The sequence below is a fragment of the Otolemur garnettii genome, unplaced genomic scaffold, assembly GCF_000181295.1.
Source record: "Otolemur garnettii isolate 467f Iridium unplaced genomic scaffold, OtoGar3 scaffold00136, whole genome shotgun sequence".
In the NCBI taxonomy this organism is placed as follows: domain Eukaryota; kingdom Metazoa; phylum Chordata; class Mammalia; order Primates; family Galagidae; genus Otolemur; species Otolemur garnettii.
The window spans coordinates 5,270,793-5,279,149 of record NW_003852531.1 but is presented as its reverse complement, the minus strand read 5'-3'; the positions used below and the strand labels follow the sequence as shown (position 1 = coordinate 5,279,149).

General features: G+C 48.2%; 1 pseudogene; it reads left to right on the top strand.

The window, feature by feature from the left end:
- Nucleotides 1-6,138, top strand: part of LOC100952449 — a 14,518-nt pseudogene extending 8,380 nt beyond the window's left edge.
- Nucleotides 6,139-8,357: the final 2,219 nt, after the last annotated feature.

Here is an 8,357-nt window from a genome sequence, read left to right as displayed (position 1 = left end):
CAAGAGGAATGATCCCAAAAAGAAAAATATCAGGAGAAAGATCTGTGATGCCTTAACTGTGGGGATCAATTAATCAACTGGAGGGATCTGATCTGTCTCAAGTGCAGGAAGCCTTACTACACTCTGAAGGTAGTGACAACACAGGCCCTGTGACCAGTAGTGCTTCTGCCTGCCATGACACAGAAGAATTAATAGGATCTGAGCCCAGTAAACCTGTGGAGACTGAGAATGATCCATGGGAAATGATGACGAAGCTGCAGATGCCAGATGACTCAACAGAACAAGACTCTTCAGAAGCATTTAGATGCAGTACTGGTTTTAACCCTACCTAAAACTTTCATGTGAAAGTAGATCTTAGTTTTATAAGAAGAAAAAAAATGTTTGTAAAATAAAGAGTCACACGTGTAAGAACTGTGAATATCAGTCCCTCTGGGTGCTGCTTACCATCGGCTTTTGGGGGGTCTGGTCAAATCAGTGGTTTGTGTATAAATATTTTAAATTTAGAACTTTTATAACTGGAAAGTAGTTATTATAATTTTGAAAATTTTTGAGATTATCATATCTAGTTTATACATATGCAAGAAAGCTTTTTGTCTTGTTTCTTCCTGAGAGCTCCGGCAGTTTCCATATTCTGGTCACAGTTTCAACATTTTAACATGTGAATTTAATGGTTTAATGCTGATTCCCAGGTTTTACTGTTTGATCATCTACAAGGGAACCTCAAGTCATATACTCATATATGTAAGATTCTAAGGGGGGAAATATGTATTGTTTTCTATTGGTAATGATTGAGCTCACATCTTTCAGAAGACGTTTTCTATCACTTTTGAGTAATTTAAATAAAATCTGACTCTTGTGAAACCTGGAAATCTTAAGTCTGTTGAAATACCAGGTTAAACACATTCCAAGAGATCTGGTAAAGTGAAATTCTTTTGCATTCTTCTGAGGTACCTGAGAAAAAAGACTGCATTGTTTATGAGAAAATGTGCTTTATCTTGGGACTCATGTTCAAACATTAGCTTACTATTATAAATGAATGCTCACGAAGCTGATGTGAGACTATCTCAGAAGGTTCCTTGAACTTCTGCTTGCTTTTCTGAAGATTGTGAATATTACACATTTCTTTCTGATTTATTCTGGAGTATACAGATGTCAATGCTATGAAGCCCCACTGTACTGGATGGATTCACATATTACTTTAGTCACATACCTGAAGGAAATGACTGAAGCTCTAGGGCTGTACAGAAACCACCATAATGGTTTAATAAATTAAATATTTTTGAACATACTTCTTCCAAAGCCAGTGTTATTATATATATATATTTTTAAGATGAACAAAAAGCACAATGATGACTCTACACTCGATATTTTCAAATTCACATATTTAAAGTTATGTAAGTTGCAACTTCCCTATCAGAATCATTGACTGCTATATTTGTATTGGTTTCTTCAGCTGTACCTTTTGATATTTAGAATTTTTAAACTTCTGTAAAGTAGAATTTATAGAATGTAATGTGTTCACTGCCTTCGTGCAGTGGTAGATAATTGTTTGATTCTTGTGTGTAAACTGAATGCTTGGACATTTAGTACAGTATTCATATAAAGCAATAAATATTAATGTTATGAAATTAAAGAAAATGGGAATTAGATAAAGTGAAAGAATAGATCTCTGCCCCCCAGGTCAGGACCCAGCATGTGGTAGGCGGAATGTCTGTTCCCCTCACTGCTGCCAAAAGTGTCTTTGGAGATAAAAAACTCACTCAAGGTTAGAACCAGGGTTTACTGGAGAACTTCACCTTCTAACAGTGATAATCCAGTTGTGGAACTGTTGATTGAGTTTGATAACTGGGTTATCAGGGAAGCACACTTTGGGACTACAAAAGGCAATTCTAACATATATTACACAAATTTTCAACAGTTTTCTGTTCCACTGGAAGTTGCATTTGTCACAGATACCTTGCAATGGAGAGATGAAATTTTCCTATTTCTAAAAAAGGAGCTCACCTACCCACTCATTCACACTGTAGGTCAGCTGAGGTCAGCTGCGGGCCTGGTGGTCTATGTGGCACCCTCTGCCTTGCTGCAGTGTGTTGGCAGATGGTATGGAATGCAGGGCAGGGCCATGCTCCCAGTGGCTTCCGAGAGGCCTTAGCCTGCTGCCGTGTGCTGTCCACAAGGATATAGTGTGAGCCACATGTACAATGTCACATTTTTTGGCAGCCACATTTAAAGAATAGCAAGGGGTGAAATTAATTTTAGTAATACATTTTATTTAACTGACTATATCGAAGGCTCACACCTATAATCCTAGTACTCTGGGAGGGTGAGGCAGGTGGATTGCTTGAGCTCAAGAGTTCGAGACCAACCTGAGCAAGAGCGAGAACTCATCTCTACTAAAAATAGAGAAACTGAGGCAAGAGGATCACTGAAGCCCAAGAGTTGGAGGTTGCTGTGAGTTCTGATGACACCATGGTACTCTAGCCTGGGTGACAGCTTGAGACTCTGTCTCAAAAAAAAAAATTTTTTTTTTCAACATGTATTCAATAGAAATGAGATATCTTACACTCTCTTTCTCATGCAGTTTTCCAAATCCAGTGATCACATGACATGTATAGCATGTGCCATTTGGAGCAGCTCCATAGGACACGAGTCCAGTCTGCCCACTGGATCTCACAGAGCCAGAGCACCAGGGGAATGGGGAACCTATAGCCTCTGATTTCAAGGTTGTTATTTTTTAAGCTCCAAAGGGGACAAGAAAAATTCATCTTTCTTAGCTGTACCCCTTTTAATGAAAGGATTTGTTCTTTAAAACTTGGGAGGTGGTGCCTGTGGCTCAAAGGAGTAGGGCGCTGGCCCCATATGCCAGAGGTGGTGGGTTCAAACACAGCCCCGGCCAAAAACTGAAAAAAAAACCAAACCAAACAAAAAACTTGGATTCATTAAATGAAAGATGAGGAGGGTGTGGTGTGGTGTGTTTGTGTGTAAGTGAATGTATATGCATGTGTGCATCTATGTGTGTCTGTGCATGTGCGTGCATGTGTAGATATGTTCATATATGTATGCCTGTGTGCATGTCTATGTGTGTGCCTGTGTTTGTATCTCTGCATGTGTGTGAGTAGCCACTTCATCCTCTGTGGGTGGCAAGATGGTGAGGATACAGTCCCTGGTCCACCAGGACAGAGAAGAGCTGACAACACCATAAGATGCGAGTGGAGGCTTGGTGCCCACAGCAGGTTGGAAGACACTGTACCTATGGCATTGAGAAGGCCAGTTCAGTGTAGCAGGTCAGAGGAAGGCAGATTTTACAGGGCAGAAAGGGAAGGCTGGTGGCCACTCTCAGGACAAAGGCAAGGCACAGAGTGTGGAAGCAGCTCTGGATACCCAGGGAGGCATGAGGGCCCTGCTCTCAGGGCCCTGCAATATGGGTTTTGAAGACATGGCCCTGCCAGCAAGGCTGGGGCCCAGGAGACCCTCAGGAGGCCACTGCAGGCCAGCAAGCTCTGGGCCTAGGGAAGGACAGGAAGAGGGAGCCAGGGCCAAGTGGGCAGGGTGCAGCTGTGGGCAGACCGAGGGAGGAAGGTTGTCAAGTATGGTGGCACTTGTCTAGAGCAGGACACTGCTAGGAAGGCAATGGATTTGGGTTGGGACCTTTGCAATGGGCGATGTGGCTCTGCTGCCTGAAGAGATGTGTGGGGAGGGTTAGAGGCATGCATATTTGTGTCTACATGTGTGTATGTGTGCATGTCTATGTATGTATGTGTGTACACAGGAGGTGTGTGTGTGTGTGTGCACCTGGGGGGGAGGGAAAGGCAGGGGTGCTGTTGGGAGACATTGCACTGACAGGCAGAGCGCTGAGGAGGTTCATGTGGACATCTAATCAGCACAGAGGACAAGGCGGAGGTCATGTCCGGGGGAAGGTAGGCACACCTGAAGGAATCTACAGATCTGAGGCCTTTTCAGTTCAGAGAGCACACTTGTCTTTCCCTGGACATGCACTACCCTTTGCCAGAGAGGGGCTGGAGGGTGCATGACGTCCCTTAGCCTGGCATTGGTGAGGGGTGTGAGGAAGCTGTGTTTGCGCCCTCGAAAACTCTCCTTCTCCTCCATGACTTGACTTTAATTAGTGTAAAGGTCATTCCAGCATCCTCTTAATGAATGGAGATTAATTCCTTTCTCTTTACTTAACATCCTAACCCTTGTTATAAAGCACTTTCCTCTGACATTTTCTAATATCAGATGAATTTCTAAACTTTTCTGGGTATTAATGAGGATCCCCAGGCTTTTCAAGGTACAGGTGGATTGCAGTGCTCTCTTTTTCCACCCTGCACCAGCCTGTGAGTGGACTCGGGCCTCCATGTACCAGTGTGTTGTTTGAAGTCCATCAATTCTGTTATCCTTTTAAAAATGCTGTAGGCCAATCCTAGAGCAGGCAGGTCACTGGAAGAATCCCTGGCCTGGCCCTGATGCTAAGGGCTGAGTCACAGCTGAAAGCCTTGAGCTCTGCTCATCTCTCAAATGAGAGGGTCAAGGTTTGGGCTGAGTTATAGCCTCTCCCACAGAGACAAAGGTGAGTGTGGTTCTTCAAGGATGGGATGGGAAGAGGGGCCCAAGGGGGCCTCCTCCTCCTCCCTCTGAAAACAGTGAGGCACACAGTTTTAGAGTCTATGTAAGGCTTTATTTGGGTAAAAACAAACATTCTATGACCTGACAGACTCTACAAGGGCTCATGGGTGTCCAATTCATCTGGGTGTAAGAAACTATGCCTGTCAGCTCTGCTGGGGGGCGTGAGGGCATGGGGCTGAGGGGTTCATGCTGAGACAGCTGAACCCCTGCTAGTCTCCCCCCCCCCCCAGTCTCTTTCTCCAGCCTCAGCAGCCCTAGGGAGCCACCTGTGGAGACAGTGGAGCCACTAAGAGACTTCCGAGTTGCCAGGTCAGTGTGCAGAGGACAACTTCCCTGAAGAACTATCTGGATGTGAGGCGACCTCTGAGCAAGCAGGAAAAGCCCCTGTGATGAGGGGACTGTTTGTTTCTGCAGCATGATGTCCCCAGTTCCTGCTGTGAACACTAGAGAGAGCTTCACTCGGGCAAGTCCTTCCCAGCTGGAGGAAAGGACTATGAAATCTCACCTTCTTTTCTGCACACAGGGTTTTGCTGTTCTTTTAATGTGAGCTGAGAAACCACCATTGTGCAGAAGAGAAAGTGGCACTGACCAAGTGCACCAGAGCTGAGAGCAGACCGGGCCTTGCAAGGCTGGTGGACCATGGGAATCAGTCCCAGCTGGAGGGAACTGAGGTGTGGAGAGTGGCTGGAACCTCTGCCAGGGGAGCTGGGGCATCTGGGGCTTGCAAAGCAGCCTAGCGGCAGGGGTGGGAACCTGACTGGGGACCAGAGTGCAGGAACCAGAAGTGGTCCTGGTACAACACTGACCCCGGATCCTGCACTAGGGCTTTCTCTCTCAGGACAAGAGAGTAATTACGAAGACTGAAGTCATATGCTCTTTCATATGTGTTGACTGATGTATGCATGTGCCCCCACGTGCTGCCACATCCCCCAAGGCTGGGATGTCATCTCTTTCACTCACAGGAGAAACCCACCTTGCAGAGGTTACATATTTCTGTAGTCTTAGGTGCCTAGTCTTTCTTACCACGGTGCTTTCTCTAGGAAAGAATCCCAAACTAGGAGTCTGCTGGCAGCAACATATGTCTGAGGGCTAGCCCCTTGGGTGTCCTGCCGAGGGGCCATCAGGTCTGGGAAGCTAGGCTAGAAGCCCTTTGCCTCCCAGGACTCCCTGGTTGGGGTGCTGGAGCTGTGTCTGAGGCTGGGGGCCTCCTTATTTAGCTTCTCCTGCCCAGTGGAGACCTGCTCTGTCTGCTGGCCTGAGCCATGGAGACTCCTCCTTCTTCGGGCAGGTCTGCACTGAGAAGCTCAAGTCATGAGCAGGGCTGGCCCGACTCAGATGCCTTCCAATCCCTTTTGAGATTCTGGGCTCCCTTGGTGCTGTTCTGCTGCCAACTCACAGCTGAAGTCTGGGCATTTCTGTTCCCGCCTGCAGCCCCAGGTGGTGCCTGACCATGGGACCATGACAGGCCAGCCCTGGGCCTCCAGCCCTGATGACTCTGAGATGGACTCAGGCTGAGCCATGGTCTGCACAAGGTTGCCTGGAATAGCCTGTGCTGCTCCCCCAGCAGGGCCCTGATCTCCCAGGGGTCCCTTCTTAGTCAGCTACTGCTCAGGCCCCCAGCCCTGGACATGTGTCAGGCAGTCCAGCCTAAGCTCACACACCCTAACTGGCAATGTCCAGCCTAAGCTTACGCATCCTGTCTCGTACCATCTTTGCCTCTATGTTGCACTCCTGGTACAGAAACTGTCGTTCTGAAGGAATCATTGAGACCCTGGGGGGTAAGGCTCACAATTCTGTCTCTTTAAAATGACACTCTTTAAATGTCTGTCTGGCATTTGTTCCGTGGGCACATAGTGGACATTCTGCTCAGCCCAGCAACTTCCTGGCGTTCTGTACTTTGCTTTCATCATAATTCCTAGGAAACTTCATTTGTCTTCACAATTTCCTAAGCCAAACAGGCTCTCAGCAGGCATATCCAGCACATTTAACTAGCTGGTGAAATAAATGATTGTTTTCTGACATACAGAGCTAGGCAGGCCCCTGCTGAATTTCCAGGTGCTGGTGGCTCTGCAGAGAACAGGGTGGGTGGGGAGGACGACTCTCCCCAGAAGAAAGGCAGTGTATAGGGTGGGTGCTGGCTGACTGTGGGCAGTTTTTTCCAGTGACCCTGAAATTGTCCTTCCCACTTGTGGGGAGAGCTCCGCCCCTGTGTTTTAGCAGCCTGCAGGGCCTCATGTTAGAAGATGGGCCCTAACTTCCCGCATCTAGATAAACTCCTGCCTATCATTCTGGTACTTTGCTAACATCTTTTTGATAACCTCTTTTCAAAACCTCTGAATCTATTTTCTTTGTGAGCACAACAATTTGGAAGCAAATGCTTCAGAGCTCCTCATCTTGCCAGCTTATGACCGACCCCCAGGCCGGGGCTGGACATTGTGTTTAGTCCTCACTGCCCCACTCTCTGATGTGCTGCCAACCAGGGTGCTTCACTGTCCCCATCCTGCCCTAAAGAGCATGTGACCAATGCTGCTGACTGCAGACCTTGCAAGGGGCACCGCAGTCAGTGCAGCAGAGGGCCTGAGGCCCAGGCAGGGCCAGCTGCAGTCCTCATGAAGGGACCAGAAAGACAGAGGGCATCCTAGTGACATTTGGGCTCACCTTATGGACTCGCCATTGGAAGCCTCAACACATTTTCCCCTTCCCCTATTAAGTCTGTACTGAGCACATGGCACTGGCACCTTGTTTTAACCAATGTCCACTTCCTCAGGCCTCCTAACACAGGAAAAGCCTGTTACTAACGGCAAAGATCTTCCAGTGGCTATTGTTTCATACCCACTGAAGAAAAATCCCGTTTTAAAGAAAAATCTAAAGATAACAAAGACAGCTGCAAATCAACGTGTCTTGATCAGGGTCAGTTGTTACTAACAACTATTTAGCCCAGTTAATCTCTCTTCTCTCTACTCCTGCGTATAAGAACCAACACTGCAGTGTGGTGTGCATGGTGTGTGGCCGCAGGGACTTGCACTTTTCCCTTGTTGCTGCAGGACTGGTCCAGGTGGTGGGAACCCGGGAGGACTCTGGCAGTCACAGAGCCGGGCAGGCCCAGACTCACCGCGTCCCCCTCCCCCAAAAGACAGTCAGGGAGCCGAGGCTGGTCCTGGCACTGTGTGCTGCATGGCCGAGAATTGGGTAGGGCAGTAACAGCCCAGTGTGGAGCTCAGCTGCTTCCAGTGCAGGAAGCTCTGGTGCATGAGACCAGGGAGCCACCACTAAGTGCCACCCTGTCTGCACGCAGGAAGCTCTGGGCTCCCCACAGCTGCCCAGCTGACAAGACACTGGGGACTGGGCAGTTCACAAAACAGGGCCCTTTCTCACAGGTCAGGAGGCTGGAAGTCCAAAATCAACCAGGCACCTGGTGAAGATGGCCTTGGGGGACGAAGAGTGCAAGCTGTCCAGGTCCCTTCTCAGGGGCCCCAGTCCACTGGATCAGGGTGCATAACTCATGGCTGTGGGGAGCAAGGACTTAAACCCAGAAGCCTGGCTCCCAGGTGTGCCAAACACATGGCATGGATCATGTGGCTCCTGTGGTCACGTGACAAGGGGCAGCGCAGCAAGAATGCAGGGCGTGGGGTTGGGTGAGGGCTGCTGGGCTGACTCATCTGAGCACCCTGCCAATCAGGACACTTGCTGTCCCTAATCCACAACTGTATCATGAGCATGCCAACTGTCCTGGA